This window comes from Bos mutus, chromosome 21, assembly GCF_027580195.1.
Source record: "Bos mutus isolate GX-2022 chromosome 21, NWIPB_WYAK_1.1, whole genome shotgun sequence".
NCBI classification, from domain to species: Eukaryota; Metazoa; Chordata; class Mammalia; order Artiodactyla; family Bovidae; genus Bos; species Bos mutus.
This window is the reverse complement of record NC_091637.1, coordinates 61,936,020-61,944,126: the sequence shown is the minus strand read 5'-3', so window position 1 is coordinate 61,944,126 and position 8,107 is coordinate 61,936,020. Positions and strand designations below refer to the sequence as shown.

The 8,107-nt window shown below is 45.7% G+C and overlaps 1 pseudogene; it reads right to left on the bottom strand.

Annotated features, from left to right (window-relative positions):
* Positions 1 to 207: 207 nt before the first annotated feature.
* On the bottom strand, positions 208 to 326 carry LOC138984538 (5S ribosomal RNA; annotated as a pseudogene).
* Between the last annotated feature and the right edge of the window lie 7,781 nt (positions 327 to 8,107).

The following is an 8,107-nucleotide window of genomic DNA, read 5'->3' as shown; positions in this document are numbered from 1 at the left end:
TTGAAGTGAAGTTGCTCAGTCATGTCCAACTCTTTGCAACCCCATGGACTGTAGCCTACCAGGCTCCTCTGCCCATGGGATTTTCCAGGCAAGAGTACTGGGTTGCCATTTCCTTCTCCAGGGGATCTTCCCGACCCAGGGATCAAACCCGGGTCTCCCGCATTGTAGGCAAACTCTTTACCATCTGGGCCACCAGGGAAGCCCTAAAGCCTATTGCACCTAGTATTCCCAGGCTGTCTCCCATCCAAGTACTATCCAGGCCCAATCCTGCTTAGCTTCCAAGATAAGACGAGATCGGGCGAGTTCAGGGTGGTATGGTCGTAGACTCCATATGATTACATACCTTTAAAAGGAGTGCCTGCCTTGTCCTTGAACTCCAGAGTGTGAAGTAGAGACCCCCTCCCATCTACAGAGAGCCCACCCCTCTGAGGAAAAGGGGGTTGTAGAGAGCTGTTTTCCCCTGTCTGTAACAGTATATGCAAAATAAGACTTTGAGTGTTTTTAAAAAAAAACTCGGGTCGATTTCTGATCTATTAAAGTGTTATATAAGTAAAGATATAAATACACATCGATCAGTATTGTATTCAGTTGTCTTTCCCCCTTTGAGCCACCTTCCAGGCAGGTGGCTATTGAGAGTGTTCGGAATTGTAAATGCCTGTTTGCAGCTAGGACTTAGTGACTTAATTCTATTCCACTGAAATATGGAAGACGCGTGGAAAGATGCTATTTTCTTTCAGGGAAGTAATCCGTGAGATGAAGGCTGGATTGTGGACAAGGGCAAATGGAGCCTGTTAATAACATACCAAGTTAACACTGCCGATTACTTGTAACAAGGCTGCTGAGAGTTGGGGAGCCAAAGCCCTGGTAGCAAGGATCCCCCTGGGCCCTCACTCCCCCAACACAACAGAAACACTGTGTCCTGTGTCCATCGCAGTTACTGGCACAGCAGGCAACACACCAGCCTGCCTTCCTCTTCTTTCACCCTCTACATTCTTCTCCTTTGCAAGTGATTGCAAACTCCCTCCTGAATTCCACACAAAGAATAAGACACCTTCTCTGGGTTGTGATCAGAGCTCCTTTAGAAAAATGGTACTGATGAACCCGTTTGCCGGGAAGGAATGAAGATGCAGATGTGAAGAACAGACTTGTGGACACAGTAGGGGAGGGAGAGGGGTGGACGGACGGAGGAAGGAGCATCTACATAAATACGCTCCCATGTGTAAAATCGACGGCTGCTGAGAAGTTGCCGAATAACACCGGGAACCCAGCTGGGGGCTCTGTGATGACCTAGAAGAGTGGGATGGGGGAAGGAGGGAAGCTCAAGAGGAAGGTGATATGTGTATACTTATGGCTGATTCACATTGTTGTATGGTGGAAACCAACAATGGTGAAGTAATTTTCCTCCGATTAAAAAAAAAAAAGCATGAGAAACAGAATTCTAAATTATAAATGTCAGCAAAGGATGGAGATGAAGTCCTCCAGGGGAGATGTTGGAGGGGAGGTGGCCCCCGGAGGCCCATTCAGCCTCTTGAGCTCTGGGGCCCATAATGAAGACAAGGTCTCTATCTAAACAACACCTTCCTACCCCATGCTGTCCTGATGCTCTCCCTGGTGTGCTAAAGACCCCTTCCCTGTCTGCAGGAAGCCCACTTCCAGAAGGAAAGAACAGGTGTGGAAGGCTGTTTTTCCCTGTAAGTATGAATTCACCTGGATTTACATCCTTCTGGATATACACTATAACACATGTTCTGGATAAATCTGGATTTGGCAAAATAGCGTGTGATCTGCTCTTTAGTATTATGCTCTAATTTCTTGGTGTTTGGAGAAACCGCTTTTATCTATATCCATAACTGTATTCATCCTTATGGGCTTTCCAGGTGGCGCTAGTAGTAAAGACCCTGCCTGCCAATGCAGGAGACATAAGAGACACAGCTTAGATTCCTGGGTTGGAAGATGCCCTGGAGGAGGGTATGGGAACATGCTCCAGTATTCTTGCCTGGAGGATCCCTTGGACAGAGGAGCCTGGTGGGCTACAGTTGGTAGGGTCGCAAAGACTCAAATACGACTGAAGTGACCTAGCATGCACACAGGCATTCCTACTTACACCTGTGTGTTGATCCATGTATCTAGGTAATGCCACAATTAAGTAGATCCTGAAAAAGAGCCTGGTGGATAAAACTCATGAGCTCCACGTACTGGATTCAGAAGATGCAGATTTGAGCACCAGCTTAGCCACAAGCAGCTAGTGACTCAGGCAACAGAGGAACTCTCCCTTCGCCTCAGTCAGCTCATCTGAGGATGAATCTGACAATCTTGTCTAACAGCAATGTCACATGTAGTCATGTATGTTAAAGGACTTCATAAACGATGGAACTGAGAGGGCAGCATAATGAATATTATATACCAATGGTGGATTCATCTGAGTTATGGGATTATGTCTCATTTTGATTTTATTCTTTACAGAATTTGGTCATTTGGTCCCAAGCCACATGCTCTTCTCCCACCTAGGAATAAACGTCTTAATAAGAGAAGTGTGTCTGTTTTTACATAGGTGTGCGTGTTTTCTGGAGGAGGCATGGCAGCCCACTCCAGTGTTCTTGCCTGTAGAATCCCATGGACAGAGGAGCCTGGCGGGCCACAGCCCACAGGGTCGCAAAGAACTGAACACGACTGAAGTGACGTAACACACACGCACGAATGTGTGTGTGTATGTGTGCGTTAGTTGTACTTGTGTGTGTGTCTTTCTCTGTGAATACATGTGCACACACGTATGCAAACATTGTGCACATGTGTCCACGCACAGGATGTATGCATGCATGTGTGTGATATACATGTATCTGTATGTGTGTAAAGGAAAATTTAATGATGGCCTAGCCATTCCAACTACTTAGTCTTTTACATTTATCACTGGCTGGCATGTCTGTAGACCACACAGCACATGGAGAGCAGTGGATCCTTGCCCCCTGGTGGCACCATCCTCCCAAGAGCAAGCAGCCATGGAGGAGACCAGCAAAGGCAAGTAAGCCTGGGGCTTCAGGCAAGGAATTCTAGGAACCAGGTAGAAGACATAGGCTCTGCCTGACCTGCCTCTTGAGAAACCTGTATGCAGGTCAGGAGGCAACAGTTAGAACTGGACATGGGACAACAGACTGGTTCCAAATAGGAAAAGGAGTACATCAAGGCTGTATATTGTCACCCTGCTTATTTAACTTATCTGCAGACTAAATCATGAGAAATGCTGGGCTGGAAGAAGTACAAGCTGGAATCAAGATTGCCAGGAGAAATATCAATAACCTCAGATATGCAGATGGCACCAACCCTTATGGCAGAAAGTGAAGAGGAAATAAAGAGCCTCTTGATGAAAGTGAAAGAGGAGAGTGAAAAAGTTGGCTTAAAGCTCAACATTCAGAAAACGAAGATCATGGCATCTGGTCCCATCACTTCATGGGAAATAGATGGGGCAACAGTGGAAACAGTGTCAGACTTTTTTTTTGAGGGTCCAAAATCACTGCAGATGGTGACTGCAGCCATGAAATTAAAAGACGCTTACTCCTTGGAAGGAAAGTTATGACCAACCTAGATAGCATATTCAAAAGCAGAGACATTAGTTTGCCAAGAAAGGTCCATCTAGTCAAGGCTATGGTTTTTCCAGTGGTCATGTATGGATGTGAGAGTTGGACTGTGAAAAAAGCTGAATGCCGAAGAATTAATGGTTTTGAACTGTGGTGTTGGAGAAGACTCTTAAGAGGCCCTTGGTTTGCAAGGAGATCCAACCAGTCCATTCTAAAGGAGATCAGGCCTGGCTGTTCATTGGAAGGACTGATGCTAAAGCTGAGACTCCAATATTTTGGCCACCTCATGCGAAGAGTTGACTCATTGGAAAAGACTCTGATGCTGGGAGGGATTGGGGGCAGGGGAGAAGGGGATGACAGAGGATGAGATGGCTGGATGGCATCACTGACCTGATGGACGTGAGTCTGGGTGAACTCTGGGAGCTGGTGATGGACAGGGAGGCCTGGCCTGCTGCGATTCATGGGGTCACAAAAAGCTGGACATGACTGAGTGACTGAACTGAAATGAAGCTCAATCCAATGGCCCCAGGAAATCCTCATGTATAGGGAATCATCGAGGCTGGAAGAGGGCTCAGGAGGACCTTCTAAAGATCGGGGCCCAAAACTGGTGCATGCTAAGTCACTCAGTCGTGTCCAACCCTTTGTGGCCCCGTGGACTGCAGCCCACCAGGCTCCTCTGTCCATGGGATTCTCCAGGCAAGAGTACTGGGATGGGTTGCCATGCCCTCCTCCAGGGGATTTTCTCGACCCAAGGATCAAACTTGCATCTCCATGTCTCCTGCATTGACAGGCAGGTTCTTTACTATCAGAGAAAGCAATGGCACCCCACTCCAGTACTCTTGCCTGGAAAATCCCATGGGTGGAGGAGCCTGGTGGGCTGCAGTCCATGGAGTCACTAAGAGTTGGACACGACTGCGTGACTTCACTTTCACTTTTCACTTTCATACATTGGAGAAGGAAATGGCAGCCCACTCCAGTGTTCTTGCCTGGAGAATCCCAGGGACGGGGGAGCCTCATGGGCTGCTATCTATGGGGTCGCACAGAGTCGGACACAACTGAAGCGACTTAGCAGCAGCAGCAGCAAAGCTGGGGCCTGACACTATCTGCGGGTGACCCTATGCTGGTGTCTACTTGGTCCCTGTCTGAGATGCACCAGTAAACTTCGGCTAAATAAATGAAGGGATGAAGTGGATCACCAGGTGGCCTTCATGGTTCTAAGAATGACTTAAAAACTAAAAGTGAAAACATAGATGAACTTCCCTATAGTTATTTTAAAGGTGAGAAACCTGAAGATGCCCCATTTTAAGCAGCCCTGTTAACTTTAGAGGTCTTCCCTGGTTGCTCAGCTGGTAGAGAATCCACCTGCAAAGCAGCAGACCCCGGTCAATTCCTGGGTTGGGAAGTTCCCCTGGAGAAGGAATAGGTTACCCACTCCAGTATTCTTGGGCTTCCCTGGCGGCTCAGATGGTAAGGAATCCGCCTGCAATGTGGGAGACCTGGGCTTGATCCCTGGTTAGGAAGGTCCCCTGGAGGAAGGCATGGCAATAGAAACCAGATTTCCTATCTTCCCTAAGGATGTTTTGATTCATATGTCTTCCTTCAAACAAATATCCATCATGATATATGGATATGTGGCCCTATTCTGCAATCACTCTATGATCAGAGGTATGTGTGTTCTAATCAGAATTTAATCACACCGAAGTTGAAGTAGGATGATACGTAGACATCTCAATGCTGCAAAATTTGGTAGAGCAAAGTAGAGAGAGAGAAAATAAAGACATTTTGGAATGCTGCTTTTTTTTTTTTCCAGCTTCATAAGGTATGAGGGATGAGTGGGCCTAGGAAGGAAACACTTTGTCACACTCAGCGTCCTAGGACAGATATTTATCACCTGATACACTCAGCCTTGTAGAATGAAAGCAGGAGCCATAAACTGTGCAGAGAGGAAGGTGCAAACTGTTGCATTCTCTGAATTCATTGAAGATGACGTGAAAAAGTTGTTTGGATGCTTTATTATGTGTGGAAGAGTCATAAAAACCAGGTTGATCCACCAGGAAGAAAGTGCGGTCAGAGATAAGAGTGAGCACGAAGAGGATGACGCTGCAATTAAACTTGAAAACCTCTCTTTATAGACGCATTAAAAATCGTACTCAAACCAATAGAATGAATAAGCAGCCCCACTGTATCAAGATCCCACAGCTATGAACACACAGCCCTGGAAAATAAGATCTGCAATATTTGCTCTCTCTCTGTCTCATTTACGGAGTGATGGTGTGCCGACTCTATTTAAATACCATGCAAATGCCACATGAGCGTTTATTTATCCTTTTACCTAATAATTATTAAGTGCCACCTATATGCCAAGCTTTGTACAAGAGGTTAGAGATATAAAAATATAAATTCACGGCCCCCATTCTGGAGGTTCTATAGGAAGAGAAAGAATGATGAATGTCTAGTGTGGCAGAGGAATGGATAAAAAGGAGTCCCTGACTTGGTGTTTTTAATTTGGAGTGAGATAATCACCTTGTTGGGCTTCCCTGGTGCCTCAGGCAATAAAGAATCTGCCTGCAATGCGGGAGACCTGGGTTCGATCCCTGGATTGGGAAGATCTCCTGGAGGAGGGCATGGCAACTCAGTATGCTTGCCTGGAGAATCCCCATGGACAGAGAGCCTGGCAAATTACAGTCCATGGGGTCACAAAAAATCGGACACAAATGAGTGACTAAGCACAGTATGGCACAATCATCTTGTTATAAGTTCTACACACACATTTTCATTGTAATTATTATTAGTCATACATAATATTCATGGGATTCTTGAGGTAAGAATACTGGAGTGGTTTGCCATTCCCTCCTCCAATGGGCCATGTTTTGTCAGAACCCTCCACTGTAACTCCTCTGTTTCGGATGGCCCTACATGACATGGCTCATAGCTTCATTGAGTTACACAAGTTCCTTATCCATGTATAGTCAAGGCTATAGTTTTTCCAGTAGTCATGCAAAGACATGAGAGTTGGATAAAGAAGGCTGAGTTTTGAAGAACTGATTCTTTCAAGCTGGGGTGCTGGAAAAGATTCTTGGAGACACTTGGACTACAGGGAGATCAAACCAGTCAATCCTGAAGGAAACCACACTGAATATTCATTGGAAGAGCTGATGTTAAAGCTCCAGTACTTTGGCCACCTGATGCAATGAGTCAACCCATTAGAAAAGACCCTGATCCTGGTAAAGATTGAAGGCAAAAGGAGAAGGGGGCTGCAGAGAATGAGATGGTTGGATGGCATCACCGACTCACTGGACATGAATTTGAGCAAATTCCTGGAGATAATGAAGGACAGAGGAGCCTGGTGTGCTGCAGTCCATGGGATCGCAAAGAGTTGGGCATGACTGAGTGACTGAACAACAAGAATCCTAGAAGCCCATGAAAGAAAGGATGTAAAGTTCAGAAAAGTAAGAAGGAAAACAAAAACAGCCTTACTGCTTACAAACAATAGATTATGTTAAATTACAGTTCCTTCTGATGTTATGCATATATTTTGACTTTTTTATTTTTTATTTTATATTAGAGTATAGCTGGCTTCCTTGGTGGCTCAGATGATAAGGAATCTGCCTGAAATGCAGGTGACCTGGATTCTATCCCTGGATCGGGAAGATCCCCTGGGGAAGGAAATGGTTACCCACTCCAGTATTCTCGCCTGGAGAATTCCATGAGCAGAGGAGCCTGGTGCGTTATAGTCCACAGGGTCACAAAGAGTGGGACACAGCGGAGCAACTAACATCTCCACTTTCAATGGTTTCAGGTGGACAGCAAAGCTACTCAGTCACATGTATACGTGCCTGCATTCCCCCCTAAATTTCCCTCCCATCCAAGCGGCAACATTGAGCAGAGTTCCCAGTATTTTGCAGTGTTGATGTCTGAGCCTTGTATACGTTTTACTAAAGCTCAATAACATTATTTTTATGGTTTTAAACACATATAATATTTGGGATGCGGCAATTGAGATGAGGGGAAGGGAGCTGGCAAAACTCAGGTACCTGGTACTGCCCCTCTTCCCACCACAACCTGATCAATTTATTCAGAGTCTCTGGGATGGAATACAAGTCTCAGTATTTTTTAGTTCTTTAGGGACTTATGTGCAACCAGTACTAAGAAGCTGTGTGTTTTCTTTATTATTTCACAATTGAATGCACCATGAGAAGACTATGGCATGGTTTTATTGTCACAGGCAATGACTGACTGACAGACAACCATCTCTATAATCTAACTATTACCAGACCACCTGACCTGCCTCCTGAGAAACCTGTATGCAGGTCAGGAAGCAACAGATAGAACTGGACGTGGAACAAAGGACTGGTTCCAAATTGGGAAAAGTGAAGTGAAGTGAAGTGAAGTCGCTCAGTCGTGTCCGACTTTTTGCGACCCCATGGACTGTAGCCTACCAGGTTCTCAGGAGCCTCTCAGTCCATGGAATTTTCCAGGCAAGAGTACTGGAGTGGGTTGCCATTTCCTAAGAGTACATCAAAGCTGTATATTGT